The following is an 18,867-nucleotide window of genomic DNA, read 5'->3' on the forward strand; positions in this document are numbered from 1 at the left end:
CCCCAACAGTGCACATGGGTTTCCTCACATCCTCACCTATATTGTTATTTCTTGTTTTTTTGGTATTAGCCATTCTGACAGGTATGAGATGGTATCTCATTGTGGTTTTGATTTTGCATTTCCCTGATGATTAGTGATGTTGAGCATCTTTTCATGTGCCTGTTGGCCATCAGTGGGTCTTGAAAAAATGTCTATTCAGGTCCTCTGCACATTTTTAGGTCAGATTATTATTTTTTTTGGTGTTCAGTTTTATGAGGTCTTTATATATTTTGGGTATCGATCTACATGTGCCATGTTTTTCTTCTTGTCAGTCTAGACTTCCAAACTGATAACATACTCAGATTTGAATGGTATCTCAATTTCTTTGAGGTAGTGTTTATACATTGGGAAGACCATATGTATTAGGTCTTAGAATCAGGTATCAGTTTGACTCCTGACTTTGTTATTTACTCCAAGATGTGCAACCTTGAGTGTATTTCTTAATATCTCCTGATTGGCAAATTATGGAAAACAACAACTACATCATAGGAATTGCTTGAGATATAAATAAGTTAAAAGGTCTCCTTAATAAATAATATTTTTACCCTGAAGCAAGTACTCTAACACTGAAATTTAATACTGATTCTCTAATATTACTTAAAAAAAAGTTAATGACTAGTTTTAGCACCAGTAAATGCAGGAATAATTAACAATAGAGAATTAAGATTTTGTAACATTTAAAATTAATATTTTGGTGACATAACTGTCATCTGCAAATTACTTTAAGAGTCATTGGAAAGATAGTTATTAAACTTATTGTATTAAATTCACATTTAATACAATATTCTATTTACAGATGAGGAAAGTATAATAGTACAAGTAGTTGACTGACTTAGTGAACATCACATGGACAGTTAAGTCTGGTTAGATTCATGGATTTCTAGTTGAGGGCTAGTACACTGCATCCAGTGATTTCTCACTTCTGTTTTCTTTCCACTTGTACAGTTTCCACCCTACTTCAGAACTCCACTATTTCTGGCCACAAGTAGGGTCAAGAGTGTCCTATTTGGTTCCTCTGGCTCTGAGTTGCCCTGCTTTCCAACCCTTCCTCCTTGGTGTGGCCAGTTAATCAGTTGTTGCGTTCTCCTGCCCAAATACTTCTACTGGTTCTCCACTGTCTACTAAGTCAATTCTTGGCACTAAGTGTCTTTCACAATATGTCCTTATGTTCATACATTTATTCCACGAGTAGTATTGAGTGCTTCCTATGTGCCAGGTCTAGGTGCTATGAATATAACAGTGAAATAAACATAGTATCTGCTCTCACTGTGTTTACATTCTAGTTCAGTGGTTCTCAAAATGTAATCAGGCAACACTAAGGAGCTCCCAAAACCTCTCAGGGTGACTGCAAAGTAAAATTTATTTTCATAATAATACTAAGATGTTGTCATTTTCATACTCACTTTCTTTTCTTATGTGTGTACAGTGAAGTTTTCCAGAGGCTACCTGACATGTGATATCAGAACAGATTGAATGTGAAAACAGATGTGGGAATCCAGCTGACCTCTACTGGGCCAGGTTTAAGGAGGACTGCAAAAATATAAAGATAAGCTACACTTTTCATTATTTTGTTTGAAAAAGTTTTATCCATAAGAATGTTACTTACATTAACATGTAATGGGTTTACTTTTGTTATTTTAAAATAAGTTAATAAATATTTAAACACTTATCAACTTAAAATTTTTTGGTTTTAAAAAAAACAGCTTTGTGGAGGTATAACTGATATAAAATATAGTTCATATGTTTAATGTATATAATGAGTTTGGATACATGCATACACCCATGAAACCAGCACCACAATCAAGGTAATAAACATATCTATCACTTCCAAAAGTTTCTAATGTCCTCCTGCCCCCTTTTTTATGGTAAGAACACTTAACATGAAATCTACTTTCTTCACAAAAATTTTAAGTGCACAATATAATGTTCTTAACCATTGGCACTATGTTGTATAGCAGATGTCTAGATCTTATTCATCTTACATAACTGAAACTTTATACCCATTTCAATAAATACTTATAGATTTATCCTATGTAAAGTAAAGCTCTTTGAGGCCCTTAATTTTTGAGAATGTAAATGGGTCCTGAGACCAAAAAGTTTGAGAATTGCAATTCTACTTCTAGAAAATCAACAGATAACATAGTCAGTATAGTAATACAGTGTTAATAAGATAGTGAAATCAGCAGATAATGTAGAGTCAATATAATAATAGAGTGTTAATAAGATAGTGACAAATGTCATGGAAAAAATGAAGTAGGAAAAAGAAAGAGAGCATTTAGGTGGTCAGTAAGGAGCACTATCTACAGCCTGTGCTCTCATGACACTGAATCACCTAAACTTGCTTGAATAAAGTCCATGGTTTTCTACATCCATGCCTTTGTAATGCTCTTCTTTTTGTCTGTTTTGTTTTTCTCCCCATTTTCATTTATAAAAATACTATTCTTTTTCTCAGGGCCCATCTCAAGTGTCACTTGAACCGTGATTCCTTCTCTCATTCTCTTCAGTGTGATTTATCTTCTTTATTGTTCCTATACTTACTGACAATATTTTGATCTTGTGACACTCATAATTTTATGCTTTACACAAATTTAGTTATGTAAATACCATGCATATCTTTCTCAAAGCTTATGAAACTTCTTAAAGTTGGGAACTGTTTCTTATTAACCTTGAATATAAATGATGCTTCGGTTCAGCAATGACAGAAAACCTCTAAATAATACTGGTTTCATTGAGATCGAAGTGTGTTGTTTCTCAGATAAGTCAGAAGGTGGGCAGTCCAGGGCTGGAGTACTGATTTTAAGTCTTTAGAGCTGCAGGCTCTTTTTAGCTCACTGCTCCTCCCTTCCAAGAATGTGGTCCACAGCCTCCAGATGGAAGCATCTTTGTTTCAGGAGGAAGAAAGGAGGGAGAAACAAAGATGACGAGGCTAACAATACGCACCAGGTCTTTCTTAAGGAAGGTTCCTAGAAGCTGCTAAGGTGGCTCTTCTATTTATACCCCATTGATAGAACTTAGTCATGTGAGCATATAGCTACAGGGAAGCCTGGGAAATGTAGTCTTTATATTTGGTGGTCTTGTGCTCCACTGTGGACAAAGGGGAGACTAACCATTGAGGGACAAGTTTCAGCATCTGGTATACTCCGCAAGGTGTCTGCCATAGGCACTAATTCCTAAAGGCTTAAAATTAACTTTTAGCAGGTAGGCAATACTGAACTCCAATCTCCAAATTATTTTTTGGATAATGAATGCAGGTGAACTTTTAAATCCTTTTTTATTAGACCTCCTAGCTCTTGTTTTCACCATTCAACTTTTCTTGCTTACCCTTCCCAATAGTGACAAAGATTCTATTCAACTCTTTTCTGCCAGAAGTGTCCCCAAGCTTCCATGAGCCACATGTTGCCCTTGTCCTCAGGTCTACCCTGTAGACCTATCACAGAGAAAAATACCTTTCAAAAGAAACCCCTGCTGGCTTGCTTACATTATTAGGTTAGTCTGCATATTTGTTCCACATAAAAAAAAAAGTAGATGACAGAACACTTGAAATTTCAAAGTACTAAAAATGTGGTGCATTGAACCTATACTTCCCAATTTATTTTCACTGTGTCCAGATCAGTTGTGATAGAGCCTACGTTTAAGTTTTGACTATGGATCTTTATTTCCATGAGATATTTCATTGGGAACTACAGAAGCATCCTCTGACCAACTTCTGCCCCCTCCTCCATACCTTCCCAGACATGTTTACTTCTAGTTCTTAGAGCTATCAGGAAATAGTTACTCCTCTGAGAAGAAAAGTCTGGGATTTCTACACAATTGAATTTTCTTTTAAAATAGTCCATCAGGTCATATAAGCAGCTCATAGTCTACAAATATTGAAACTGGCAGTTTTAAGATATTGGGAATTACCCCAGAGGTTAATTCTTTGAGAAAGCTGAAATTAGAAGGAGAATTTGTTAGACATGGTATTTACTGTGTTTGTTGTTATTTGAATTTTCATTTATAGATGTCTTATTTTCTTTGGACTATACACTTCTTGAGGGCCACCTCTGTGTCTGAAATAACAGTTATAAAGTGAAACAAAGTTGCCAATAGCTGACATAAATTAAGACAGCAATGATGATATGGGATTTGTGGTATAAAATTTTCACAAAAGAAATGAACACTAGATAGGACTGTTTCTCCTCTATCCACTCATCTCACATGTATTTATTGAGCACCAACCATGTGCCCAGAACTGTGGTAGATATTAAGAAACAGTGGTAAGCAATATTGATAGTAGTCCCTGTTCTTAGGGTAAGTACAGCCCAGGAAAGAAAGACAGATGAAGAGCTAATAACTAAAATATGCTAGATGCTTGTAGGGCAAGTGCAGATGGCTACAGGAGGGCATGAGGGGGTGTTTAACCTAGTTCCAGTCTTTATGGAGTGTGCCCATACTACTGCCTCATTTGAGCCTCACAAAACCCTCTATAATGAGTATTGGGATTATTCTTCTCAATTACAGATAAGGGATTGGTCTCAGAAAGATTAGCAAGACCCAAGTGCCCATAGACGTGGACCTGGGCTTGTGAGACCAAACCCAAAGCTTTCTTCACAGTTCCATGTAGCAGCTGGAGCACCAGAGAGTGTGAGGTCTGCAGCTATGCTGGGTCCATTTCCAGCCTTTGTGGTGCCCTTACCACAAGCTCACAACTCCCATTGGCATCAATTAATTATGCTTGGCATCCATTGAAGCTGCCTGGATGCCAAGTGAGCATTCTGGCCAGCATGACCTTAAGTACTCTTTAACTAGGGCTGGTCATCCTGTGTTCATGCTGGGAACAATCCCTGCAATTAGGAAAGGGGCTGCGGGAATCTTTTAAGCAGACACAGAAACTACAGAAGCTCAACCATAAATCCTTATTAGGATGAACCTCCATGCAGCAGTCTGTTCAGTGGTCTGTTTTCCTGTCCTATTAAGCATAAGTCAGATTCTCCAAAGAGAAAACAACATAAAAATGTCTAGAGTTCATTTGGATCTATGTTTAGTACCACTGAGTTGAACAGAGGAATGAACACTGCTGTTGGGAAGAAATTTTTCCCTTATTGCTCTGTATACCCAACTCTACAGATGATTCCCGAGAAACTTCACCTTTCTTACAAATTTTTGAACCTGTTGGAAATTTCCAAGTGATAAAGATTTTGAGGGGATAGTGTGCTCCATTAATAGCTCTTTTAAAATTAAGGAGGTGGTGATAATTATTTCCTCAATTTTTGACTTAGTAGAAAGACCATGGGCTTTGGAGTCAGCCTGAATTATTATCTCAACTCTTTCACTTTCTAGCTATTTTCAATTTGGAAAAGTTTCTGGACTTCCTTGAGCCTCAGTTTCTTCAAAGGATGGTTGTGAAGATTAGAAGAAAGACATTGTGGATAAAGTGAAGGTTCCTGTGGCCAGGATTCTCACCTGGCCCTGGTTGGCTAATTCACTATACACGCGTGGGCAATACTTTTTTACTGACTCTATAAAAAGAGCTCCATCCAGTGCTCTGGGCGACATGGTGGTATGGCTGCAAGGCTGTGGGAGAGCAGAGAAAAGATGAGGCTGGAATGGTGGCAGCACCGAGGACAGAGACTGAGACTGCTGTGGGGACAGAGAAGCCCAGACGCAGACACTAGCTTGCTGCATGTAGACTCCGAATGGACGGGATTCTAGTGATTGACCTGCCACCATGGGAATAAAGTTGAGTATAACCCTTTCACCCCAAGAACGTTTCATTGTCATTTCTTTGGTCTCATTGAATCCATAGTGAACTTGCCAGGGGCTGAAACCCGTTGGCAGGACAGACATAATATAGACATTTTGGTGTCTGGCACATAATTGGTCCTTAATAAATGGGAAATACTATTTTGATGGTTAATACCTCTTTCTTTTTGAGAACTCAATGCAAATTCTAGCATCTCTTCCAAGCCTGATGTTTCTGGCAATACTGGTTTCTCTGGACCTTCACCTTTACTACTATAAATTTCTTGTTTTGTGCTCCCAAAGTTAGGGTCTATATGATTATTTAACCCACAGATACTCAGTAATATTAATTTACAATCTTGCTGGGGCAATAGGATATTGGTAACAGGGCTACACATAGCAAGTGTCAATGAGTAATGTGGACACTTGGTGCTATAGGATTTTAGATAAAGAAAATATGGCCATGGACTGGGATTTCAGAGGACTGGAGGAGACCCAGTCAGTAATTTATACTTGGATGGACTAGGTGAGGAGGGATTGAACTGGGAGCCAAACCTGGCTGAGTAGGGACATTAAATAGGAGGATAACAGAATGATTGAATTCCAGATATTGGTGGGCAAACATGGTGTCCCAGTGGTAATGTAAATAAATCAGAGTCTGAGCAAGTAGTTGGCCAAAAGGCCAAGGTAAAGCATCTAAGATGTTCCACTAGGTATGCAGTACCCAGGGATGGGGCCTCTGGGGATGGCACATTCAAAAGTTAAAGCGAACAATCATGCACAGTAGATCCTCTGCTGTCTGAATTCCAACTTCCTTTGTCAGGAGGCTTGAGGAATTAGCCCAAGCATGAAGGTTTGTAGAGTCCAAAACTGGTGCTGAGGTGAGATATAGACAGTGTAGATAGTTCTAACACTTAAATGAACATGTGGATCTTAGGAGAGTGCTTCTCAAAGTCCCTGTATCTTCTGTTTCAAAATCACTCAAGAGGCTCATAATAAATAAAGATAATCAGTATATCTGGGGGATGGATCCCAGGGATATTCATTTTTAAATACGATACACTGAGAATCTTACATACTTTAAAATTAAAGAACACTGGATAATTCATATTGATGCCAGACTTGAGAGGCAGGTCAGAGTCCTGAAATGAAGGATCAGTGACTCTGTGAAGAAGTTAGCTTCTCTTCACTGTATGGAGAGTGGTTTGCAGAAGGTCTGGTTACGTAGAAAAGAATTCTTGGAACAGGCTTTTGTCCTGGCAGTAGGATTGCAAGGTCTCATTCTGGAAAGAGAGTTGAGGTTTCTGAAACAGAAATGACACATCATATAGTCCGATTTTTCCCTGATTGTATAGTACTGACATGCGAGAAGAAATCTTAGATAAAAAATGAAAACACCTGGGTTATATTGTTTTCCATGGCATTAACTTTTTGTAAACTGAGTTAGGTTACTTCATTTTTCCCAGCCTTAATTGCTACAATATGAGGGACTTGGACTGGGCTCTCTAATTCCTCCTCTCTAAGAATTGGGGATTCTATAGTGGTAGAAAAACTTGTGTGTTGCTTTGGAAAAGTCTATTCAGCTGTGTAACAGGCACTTGCTGATTTTTTCTTTGGTGTGGGGAAAATAGAAGTTCTATGGCCAGGACCCTCACCTGACCCTAAACTACTTGATAATGTAATTGGCTTACTCCTAGGCTAATGCTTACACACCGGTAGGCAATAAGCTATTACTGACCGAGTCACTATATAAAGAGATCTCCCCAGTACTCTGAGCAGAGGCAGAGAGCAAGGAGGATTGCAGAGCTGCAAACTGCTGAATGCAGGCATAATTCTAGTTGCTCAACCTACTGCTGGGAGAATAAAGCCAGGTATAAACCCTTTCACCCCAAAAACATTCTATTGTCATTTCTTGGTCTCACTGAATCCATAGTGAACTTGCCCGGAGCTGAAACCCTCAGGCGAGACATTTGGTTTCTACTTTTTTCATTTCTCCAACAGCCTTTGTTTTTTTCCTCTAGGGATAGGTTCTACTTTGCTCAGCTCTGCAGCTGGAATGGACACCATTTCTGGCTCCAGAGGTGGATCCTGACTGGCTGAACCCTTCCCTTGATGAGGCAACTGCTTCAGGATGGGCATCTGGCTCCATTCAGGCCACGAGGGGAGAAGACTCCTTTAGCCCTGGGTCCTGGGAAGAAGCCTTCCTTTCTCTTTTATGAGAGGTGAGTAAAGAGCTTCTCCTGTTCTGGAATGGTGGGAGAATGAGATCTGGAATTCCTGCCTCCACTAGGGAAGCTGTACAGAGCCCAGAGAATCCCACAGGAGCTGGAGCCTGGTGACCTATGAAGCTCTGGAATAAACCACACCTGAAACAACCTCTGGCCTTTAAGACATTTATGAGCCAGTGAAGTCATGGGCTTAAGTCAATTTGAATTGGTTTTTCCGTTGCCATCAACTCAAGGATTTCTAACTTTCTTTTAAGGTTTCACTAAATATATTTTTATAGACTTAACAATGTTTGTACCTCCTGAAATAAAATTCTTGCTTATTTCTGCATTTTTAGTATAGTCAGCTCCCAAATCATCAGTTTTAAGATGTTGAAAATGACAAACATTTGAAAGAGTCAGTGCCTGGCACACAGAAGTTGCTTTATAAATGTTTGTCAAATGAATAAAGTGAGAATAAATTTAAAAAGGGAAAGATAATGTTTCCTGGGTGTAGGAGTATGTGAGGAGGAAAATAGTTATATAGATTTTTTTGGGAGGGGCACACAGTAAAGAGGAAAGGTATGGAGTGATCATAAAGCCTCAGTTGCTGGGCTACCACTGGCGAGAACTGACCTTTCTCTTCCCTCTTCATGTGTTGCCTAATGTTATTTTTCTTGCAATTTATAATTCAGAAAGAAAGAAGGAACCAAGGTAACAAAATAAGTATTGCTTCAACTGATTAACAGGTATTTATGAGTACCTACAAAGGTCTCTATTTAAGAGGAAAGACTGATAAATAAATCAATACTAATTACAAAGCTGATGAGTATTATGAGAGAAGGAATGTGGGAGTTATGAGACCAGAGCAAGCAGCTCTAATCTAGACCAGGGTAAGGAAAGCCTCTTAGAGGGCCAGATATTTAAGCTGAGATCTGAAGAATGAGTAGGTACCAGTCAGATGAAGATAGAGTGGGGGAGAAGTGCTTTCCACGCAATGACCCATTTGGCCGTGGGGATAAGGCATCTGTGAGGACCTGAGAGAAGCTCAGAAGGGATGAAGGGAGTAGGTGAATGATGAGATAAAGCCAAGGAGAGGACCAGATTTTGCAAGTCTTTATAGGCCAGGTGAAGGACTTCCTACTTTATTTAAGGGAAAATGGGGAGCCCACAGCAGGGTTTAAGCCAGGGAGCAACACAGATCAGCAACTGGGCCCATACCTGAGGCCCCTGCCTGAAGTTTTGCTCTCTGCGTTTGCATTGTGTCTCCATTCCCTCACTAACTGCTGCTGCTTTCCTTTTAAAACACTGAAAAAAATATGACACAGGCACTGTTTGTTCCCAGAACTGGTTACAGTACTACTTTTTTTTTTTGAGAGGGCATCTCTCATATTTATTGATCCAATGATTGTTAACAGTTAACAACAATAAAATTCTGTACAGGGGACTCGATGCACAATCATTAATCTACCCCAATCCTAATTCTCATCAGTCTCCGATCTTCTGAAGCACAAAGAACAAGTTCTTACATGGTGAACAAATTCTTACATAGTGAATAAGTTCTTACATGGTGAATAGTACAAGGGCAGTCATCACAGAAACTTTCAGTTTTGATCATGCATTATGAACTATAAACAATCAGGTCAAATATGAATATTTGTTTGATTTTTATACTTGATTTATATGTGAATCCCACATTTCTCCCTTCTTCTCCCTTCTTCTTCCTTCTTCTTCCTTCCTTCCTTCTTCTTCCTTCCTTCTTCTTCCTTCCTCCTTCCTCCTTCTTCCTTCTTTTTTTCTTCGTTCTTCTTCTTCAATAAAATGCTGAAGTGGTAGGTAGATGTAAGATAAAGGTAGAAAACATAGTTTAGTGCTGTAAGAAAGCAAATGTAGATGATCAGGTGTGTGCCTATAGGCTAAGTATTAATCCAAGCTAGACAAGGGCAACAAAACATCCACAGATGCAGAAGATTTCTCTCAAAACAGGGGGGGGGGTGAGGTTCTAAGCCTCACCTCTGTTGATCCCCAATTTCTCACCTGATGGCCCCCCTGCAACTGTGCCTATCTTAGGTTGTTTCTCCCTTGAGGAATCTTACCCGTCTCTGGCTAACCAGTCATCTTCCGGGGCCATACAGGGAGATGTAAAGTTGGTAAGTGAGAGAGAAGCAATATTGTTTGAAAAGGTTAGCTTTTTATTTCTTTGCAGATTTATGCCTTGTGGGTTTTATGCCCAACATTTGTCTTGAGGTATCTCTACCACTTGGAAGAATTATGATACTCGGTAAATTGGATATGAGGCACGAATTCTATTTAAGGGTTGTAATTAGGAAGGAAGAAGAAAAGCTATAGAGGTAGCAGACGGAAGAAAACATGGGAAGATTGGTTATTTCTTTGACATAACTTCTTATAGAGTAACTTAAGCATGTATAGGTTTTAAACTACTAATTAAATTGCGCACCCACATTAACATAATAGGAATACAGTTACATAACCAAAGCAGACCTACAATTACCAGGCATCTCCAGTGAAACCAAGAAAACCAGTTAGGCACCCTAAGCATTTGTGAAAACTTATCTATGATATGATGGATATTGTCTAACTGAATTTGAATAGTTTGAGAAAAATCAGACAATTTAAAACAACACATTCCTGGGAACTGTTCACATCCCATATGTTCTTTTAACAGCAGATAGTCTGTAGTCTCAAGATTTTGGAGCGCTGCAACTTGCACTTCTCCTAATTTTTGGTTGAGTTCCAACAGTATAGATGCAGTCAAATTTGTTGCTTTACTGTATGCACAGGCCAGCTTAGATATCTCCTTCTTCATTCCAATGGCAATTCCAGGAACCAGTGGGATGAATACAGCTACAACTGCAAGAGCACCAGGATCTTTGTTGACGTTTTTTGATGATCATCTTCTGGAATGACTCTTCCAGAGTATGTTGATGTTGGAACTTCTTCTTCATATCGTATCTTAGTTCATTTTCTGGGTAGCCAAATTAGGCTTTGACCTTCTGTATAAACACAAACAGACCCTTTGCCCACACTTTGATATGCCCTTCATACCACTGTTAAGAACTTAGTGGAGGTCACCACACAGGAACTGCTTTTTTTTTTTATCATTAATCTACAATTACATGAAGAATATTATGTTTACTAGGCTCTCCCCTATACCAGGTCCCCCATATAAACCCCTTTACAGTCACTGTCCATCAGCATAGCAAAATGCTGTAGAATTACTACTTGTCTTCTCTGTGTTGCACAGCCCTCCCCTTTCTCCCACCCCCCCTTTATGCACGCTAATCTTAATACCCCCCTTCGTCTTCCCACCCCGTTATCCCTCCATACCCACCCATCCTCCCCAGTCCCTTTCCCTTTGGTACCTGTTAGACAATTCTTGGGTTCTGTGATTCTGCTGCTGTTTTGTTCCTTCAGTTTTTCCTTTGTTCTTATACTCCTCAGATGAGTGAAATCATTTGGTATTTCTCTTTCTCCTCTTGGTTTATTTCACTGAGCATAATATCCTCTAGCTCCATCCATATTGTTGCAAATGGTAGGGTTTGTTTTCTTCTTATGGCTGAATAATATTCCATTGTGTATATGTACCACATCTTCTTTATCCAATCATCTACTGATGGACACTTAGGTTGCTTCCAATTCTTGTCTATTGTAAATAGTGCTGCAATAAACATAGGGGTGCATCTGTCTTTTTCAAACTTGAGTGCTGCATTCTTAGGGTAAATTCCTAGGAGTGGAATTCCTGGGTCAAATGGTAAGTTTATTTTGAGCATTTTGAGGAACCTCCATAATGCTTTCCACAATGGTTGAACTAATTTACATTCCCATCAGCAGTGTAGGAGGGTTCCCCTTTCTCCACAGCCTCGCCAACATTTGTTGTTGTTTGTCTTTTGGATGGCAGCCATCCTTACTGGTGTGAGGTGATACCTCATTGTAGTTTTAATTTGCATTTCTCTGATAATTAGCGATGTGGAGCATCTTTTCATGTGTCTGTTGGCCATCTGTATTTCTTTTTTGGAGAACTGTCTGTTCAGTTCCTCTGCCCATTTTTTAAGTGGATTGTTTGTTTTTTGTTTGTTGAGGTGGGTGAGCTCTTTATATATTTTGGACGTCAAGCCTTTATCGGATCTGTCATTTTCAAGTATATTCTCCCATACTGTAGGGTTCCTTTTTGTTCTATTGATGGTGTCTTTTGCTGTACAGAAGCTTTTCAGCTTATTATAGTCCCACTTGTTCATTTTTGCTGTTGTTTTCCTTGCCCGGGGAGATATGTTCAAGAAGAGGTCACTCATGTTTATGTCTAAGAAGCTTTTGCCTGTTTTCTTCCAAGAGTTTAATGGTTTCGTGACTTACATTCAGGTCTTTGATCCATTTTGAGTTTACTTTTGTATATGGGGTTAGACAATGGTCCAGTTTCATTCTCCTACATGTAGCTGTCCAGTTTTGCCAGCACCATCTGTTGAAGAGACTGTCATTTCACCATTGTATGTCCATGGCTCCTTTATCAAATATTAATTGACCATATATATTTGGGTTAATGTCTGGAGTCTCTAGTCTGTTCCACTGGTCTGTGGCTCTGTTCTTGTGCCAGTACCAAACTGTTTTGATTACTATGGCTTTACAGTAGAGCTTGAAATTGGGGAGTGAGATCCCCCCTACTTTATTCTTCTTTCTCAGAATTGCTTTGACTATTTGGGGTCTTTGGTGTTTCCATATGAATTTTTGAATTATTTGTTCCAGTTCATTGAAGAATGTTGCTGGTAGTTTCATAGGGATTGCATCAAATCTGTATATTGCTTTGGGCAGAGTGGCCATTTTGACTATATTAATTCTTCCTAACCACAAGCATGGGATGCGTTTCCATCTGTTAGTGTCCCCTTTAATTTCTCTTAAGAGTGACTTGTAGTTTTCAGGGTATAGGTCTTTCACTTCTTTGGTTAGGTTTATTCCTAGGTATTTTATTCTTTTTGATGCAATTGTGAATGGAATTGTTTTCCTGATTTCTCTTTCTACTGGTTCATTGTTAGTGTATAGGAAAGCTACAGATTCTGTGTGTTAATTTTGTATCCTGCCACTTTGCTGTATTCCAATATCAGTTCTAGTAGTTTTAGAGTGGAGTCTTTAGGGTTTTTTATGTACAATATCATGTCATCTGCAAATAGTGACAGTTTAACTTCTTCTTTACCAATCTGGATTCCTTGTATTTCTTTGTTTTGTCTGATTGCCATGGCTAGGACCTCCAGTACTATGTTAAATAACAGTGGGGAGAGTGGGCATCCCTGTCTAGTTCCCGATCTCAGAGGAAAAGCTTTCAGCTTCTCACTGTTCAGTATAATGTTGGCTTTGGGTTTATCATATACCTTTATTATGTTGAGGTACTTGCCCTCTATTCCCATTTTGCTGAGAGTTTTTATCATGAATGGTTGTTGAATTTTGTCAAATGCTTTTTCAGCGTCTATGGAGATGATCATGTGGTTTTTGTCTTTCTTTTTGTTGATGTGGTGGATGATGTTGATGGATTTTCTAATGTTGTACCATCCTTGCATTCCTGAGATGAATCCCACTTGATCATGGTATATGATCCTTTTGATGTATTTTTGAATTCGGGTTGCTAATATTTTGTTGAGTATTTTTGCATCTACGTTCATCAGGGATATTGGTCTGTAGTTTTCTTTTTTGGTGGGGTCTTTGCCTGTTTTTGGTATTAGGGTGATGTTAGCTTCATAGAATGAGTTTGGGAGTATCCCCTCCTTTTCTATTTTTTGGAAAACCTTAAGAAGAATGGGTATTATGTCTTCTCTGTGTGTCTGATAAAATTCTGAGGTAAATCCGTCTGGCCCCGGGGGTTTGTTCTTGGGTAGTTTTTTGATTACTGTTTCAATTTCTTTGATCGCATTGGTTTGTTTAACTTTTGTGTTTCTTCATTGGTCAGTCTTGGAAGGTTGTATTTTTCTAGGAAGTTGTGCATTTCTTCTAGGTTTTCCAGCTTGTTAGCATATAGGTTTTCATAGTAGTCTTCAATAATTCTTTGTATTTCTGTGGAGTCTGTCATGATTTTTCTGTTCTCATTTGTGATTCTGTTGATTTTTGTTGATTCTTTTAATAAGTTTGGCTAGAGGCTTACCTATTTTGTTTATTTTCTCAAAGAATCAGCTCTTGGTTTTGTTGATTTTTGCTATTGTTTTATTCTTCTCAATTTTGTTTATTTCTTCTCTGATCTTTATTATGTCCCTCCTTCTGCTGACATTAGGCCTCATTTGTTCTTCTTTTTTCAGTTTCCATAATTGTGATGTTAGACTATTCATTTGAGATTGTTCTCACTTCTTCAAGTGTACCTGGATCGCTATATACTTTCCTCTTAAGACTGCTTTCGCTGCGTCCCACAGAAGTTGGGGCTTTGTGTTATTGTTGTCATTTGTTTCTATATATTCTTTGATCTCTATTTTAATTTGTTCGTTGATCCATTGATTATTTAGGAACATGTTGTTAAGCCTCCATGTATTTGTGAGCCTTTCTGTTTTCTTTGTAGAATTTATTTCTAGATTTATACCTTTGTGGTCTGAAAAATTGGTTGGTAGAATTTCAATATTTTGGAATTTACTGAGGCTCTTTTTTGTGGGCTAGTATGTGGTCTATTCTGGAGAATGTTCCATGTGCACTTGAGAAGAATGTATATCCTGTTCCTTTTGGATGTAGAGTTCCATAGATGTCTTTTAGGTCCATCTGTTCTACTGTGTTGTTCAGTGCCTCCGTGTCCTTACTTATTTTCTGCCCGGTGGATCTATCCTTTGGTGTGAGTGGTGTGTTGAAGTCTCCTAAAATGAATGCATTGCAGTCTATTTCCCCCTTTAGTTCTGTTAGTATTTGTTTCACATATGCTTGTGCTCCTCTCTTGGGTGCATATATGTTTATAATGGTTATATCCTCTTGTTGGACTGAGCCCTTTATCATTATGTAGTGTCCTTCTTTATCTCTTGTTACTTTCTTTGTTTTGAAGTCTATTTTGTCAGATATTAGTACTGCAACACCTGCTTTCTTCTCACTGTTGTTTGCCTGAAATATGTTTTTCCATCCCTTGACCTTTAGTCCTTGCATGTCTTTGGGTTTGAGGTGAGTTTCTTGTAAGCAGCATATAGATGGGTCTTACTTTTTTATCCATTCTATTACTCTGTGTCTTTTGATTGGTGCATTAAGTCCATTCACATTTACGGTGACTATTGAGAGATATGTACTTATTGCCATTGCAGGCTTTAAATTCGTGGTTACCAAAGGTTCAAGGTTAGCCTCTTTAGTACCTTACTGCCTAACTTAGCTCGCTTATTGAGCTGTTATATACACTGTCTAGAGATTCTTTTCTTCTCTCCCTTCTTATTCCTCCTCTTCCATTCTTCATATGTTGGGTGTTTTGTTCTGTGCTCTTTTTAGGAGTGCTCCCATCTAGAGCAGTCCCTGTAAGATACCCTGTAGAGGTGGTTTGTGGGAAGCAAATTCCGTCAGCTTTCGCTTGTCTTGGAATTGTTTAATCCCTCCATCATATTTAAATGATAATCAAGCTGGATACAGTATCCTTGGTTCAAGGCCCTTCTGTGTCATTGCATTAAATGTATCATGCTATTCTCTTCTGGCCTGTAGGGTTTCTATCGAGAAGTCTGATGATAGCCTGTTGGGTTTTCCTTTATAGGTGACCTTTTTCTCCCTAGCTGCCTTTAGAACTCTTTCCTTGTCCTTGATCTTTGCCATTTTAATTATTATGTCTTGGTGTTGTTCTCCTTGAATCCTTTCTCTTGGGGGTTCTGTGTATTTCTGTGGTCTGTTCAATTATTTCCTCCCCCAGTTTGGGGAAATGTTCACCAATTATTTCTTCAAAGACACTTTCTATCCCTTTTCCTCTCTCTTCTTCTTCTGGTACCCCTATAATACAGGTATTGTTCCTTTTGGATTGGTCACACAGTTCTCTTAATATTGTTTCATTCCTGGAGATCCTTTTATCTCTCTCTATGTCAGCTTCTATGCGTTCCTGTTCTCTGGTTTCAATTCCTTCAATGTCCTCTTGCATCTTATCCATTCTGCTGACAAATCCTTCCAGAATTTGTTTCACTTCTGTAATCTCCTTCCTGGCATCTGTGATCTCCCTCCGGACTTCATCCCGTTGCTCTTGCATTTTTCTCTGCATCTCTGTCAGCATGTTTATGATTTTTATTTTGAATTCTTTTTCAGGAAGACTGGTGAAGTCTGTCTCCTTCTCTGGCGTTGCCTCTGTGATCTTGGTTTGCCTGTAATTTTGCCTTTTCACAGTGATAGAAATAGTTTGCAGAGCTGGGACGAGTGACGGCTGGAAAAGCTTTCCTTCTTGTTGGTTTGTGGCCTTCCTCTCCTGGGAGAACAGCGACCTCTAGTGGCTTGTGCTGGGCAGCTGCGTGCAGACAGGGCTTCTGATTCCTGCCCAGCTGCTATGGAGTTTATCTCCACTGTTGCTGTGGGTGTGGTGTGACTTGGGCAGTTGCTCCAAAATGGTGGAGCCCTTTTGGAGGTGGAGCAGCCGGGAGGCTATTTATCTCCGTAAGGGGCCTCCGTGCTACCTGCTGCCCAGGGGGTTAGAGTGCCCAGAGATCCCCCGATTCCCTACCTCTGGACTAAGTGTCCTGCCCTGCCCCTTTAACACTTCCAAAAAGCACTCGCCAAAACAAAACATGAACAAGAACAACAACAACAACAACAAAAAGTAAATTAAATAAATAATTAAAAAAAAAAACACCGCTCACTTTTCTTTGTCCTCTGGCACCGGCCTCAGGCACCCGCTCACCGGTCTTGCTGCCCTGTTTCCCTAGTATTGGGGTCCCTGTCCTTTTAAGACTTCCAGAAAGCACTCGCGAAGAACAACAACAAAAAAATGGCTGCTCGTTTTTGTTTGTTCTCCGGCGCCGGCCTCAGGCACTCGCTCACCGGTCTTGCTGCCCTGTTTCCCTAGTATCCAGCACCTCACACATGCACTGTGTCTGCGCTCTGGTCTGGATGGCTGGGGCTGTGTGTTCAGCAGTCCTGGGCTCCCTCTCCCTCCCCGCTCTGACTTCTCTTCTCCTACTGGGAGCTGGGGGGAGGGGAGTTTGGGTCCCGTTGGGCTGGGGCTTGTATCTTCCCCCCTTAGCTAGGCGCTGGGTTCTCGCAGGTGTGGATGTGGTCTGGATGTTGTCCTGTGTCCTCTGGTCTCTATTCTAGGAAGAGTTGTCTTTGTTATATTTTCATAGATATATATGGTTTTGGGAGGAGATTTCTGCTGCTTTACTCACGCCACCATCTTGGCTCCACCCCTACAGTACTACTTTTGCAGAAATTTGTTTTTCCTGGTAAATCTAATCATTTTTCTTAATTATGGTTTGGGTTTTCATTAGTTATGACTTTCTGGAATCACTGATTTCCAGCTCTTAAATTTTGTTTTACCAATAGGTTTCAGCCCCCACCAAGTTCACTGTGGATTCAGTGTGACCAAAGAAAATGACAGTAAAGTGTTCTTTGGGGTGAAAGGGTTTATTACCTGGCTTGTTCTCCTGGTGGTAGGTTGAGCACTAGCGTCTCTGCCTCTGCCCAGAGCACTGGGCTGAGCTCTCTCTCTATACAGTGCAAAAATAGCTTTTCGCCTAAAGGTGTGGAAGTGGTAGCGTAGCAACAGGCCAGTTACATTATCAGGTGGTTTAAGTTCAGTGAGGATCCTGGCCATAGGAACCCAAATTTACCCACAATCTCCAAAAGGAGATCCAGTAGGGTAAACATGGGCCCAACAGGCCTTGTGTGTGACGGGTTTTCCTGTGGCGAGCAGCTGCTGACGGGGCTCACTCTGGGCCCTTGCCTCTTGTGTCTGTTTGTGTAGCCAGAGCACAGTTCCCCCTCACTCTTCTCGGAGGCGAGCAGCTGCCCACCTGACCACAGGTTTCTCTGTCCTCACTCCTTTTGAAGGTTCTCCAAGCTGGAAACCAAAGTCAGCCTTTAAATGTGTGCCTGGGGCTGCAGTCCCCTCTTGCACCTGTTGTTTGCACCCCAGGGCACGTGGCAGCACAGTGCTTGCTTTGTTTCACTCTAAAGGGTTGAGCCTTCTTTCAGGGTCTGACCATAAACTCCTGGAGGATAGAGGCCTCTTATAGCATGTAGACTTTTGGACACAGTGAATGTTGGAAAACATCGGTAGAATGACTGACAGAGAAAGATATAAAAAGTCCTGGATCTGGATGGGGGTTTTTCAGAAACAGTGCTTTGCTGAGGAAAGACTGGCAGCTGGGTGGAAAGATGTGAACATCCGTGTTTGACAATTTGAAGAGCACCTGATTGATTGGTAATCAGAGTCACTGCTCCGAAGTCTACTTAGGACCCAGCAATTGTGATAAGGATGGACTTCTCAACAGAGAAGGGCACTATTTAAAAGAGAAGGCCCATTACTGGGCAGTTCATCTCCTGGATCTCCAGTATTGCCAAAAGGTTCAAATGAGTATAAAGTGCACAGGAGAATGCTGGGTATGGGTGAGCAATCAGGCACTACTGTGACTCTTGTTATAGAGGGTGCAGGTGTTAGAGTAGTCAGCTTTTGTGGATGGAGCGGTATTCATTCTTCCTGAAAGGCTCTAATCCTTTCACTCACTGAGCCACTGAATTATGCAAAAATGACTTTTGAGTTTAAATGGACCAGATACTGACTTTACCCAGTTGAAACAGTTGTGGAAAATGTGCTTTATTTTCTGAGATTTTAGTTTTCTTTTGAGGCATGTCATTCATTCAAGAAATAGTCATGGAGAATTAACGGTGGTGTTGCCTGTTTTCATTTGTGGATCTAGGCAAGGGGAGGTGCTCTTGATGGAGTAATGCATAGGTTTTTCTGCTTTACCTTGACAAACCACCT

The 18,867-nt window shown here is 40.0% G+C and overlaps 1 long non-coding RNA gene across 1 annotated transcript in view; it reads left to right on the plus strand.

Moving 5' to 3' along the window:
- The window catches only part of LOC118914917 (uncharacterized), a 44,637-nt gene that overhangs the window by 17,900 nt on the left and 7,870 nt on the right, over positions 1 to 18,867 (plus strand). Inside the window, exon 2 of the long non-coding RNA XR_005025800.2 lies at positions 7,782 to 7,982. This is a non-coding gene — a long non-coding RNA (uncharacterized LOC118914917). The remainder of the gene's footprint in view (positions 1 to 7,781; positions 7,983 to 18,867) is intronic.

Source organism: Manis pentadactyla, chromosome 4, assembly GCF_030020395.1.
Source record: "Manis pentadactyla isolate mManPen7 chromosome 4, mManPen7.hap1, whole genome shotgun sequence".
Lineage (NCBI taxonomy): Eukaryota > Metazoa > Chordata > Mammalia > Pholidota > Manidae > Manis > Manis pentadactyla.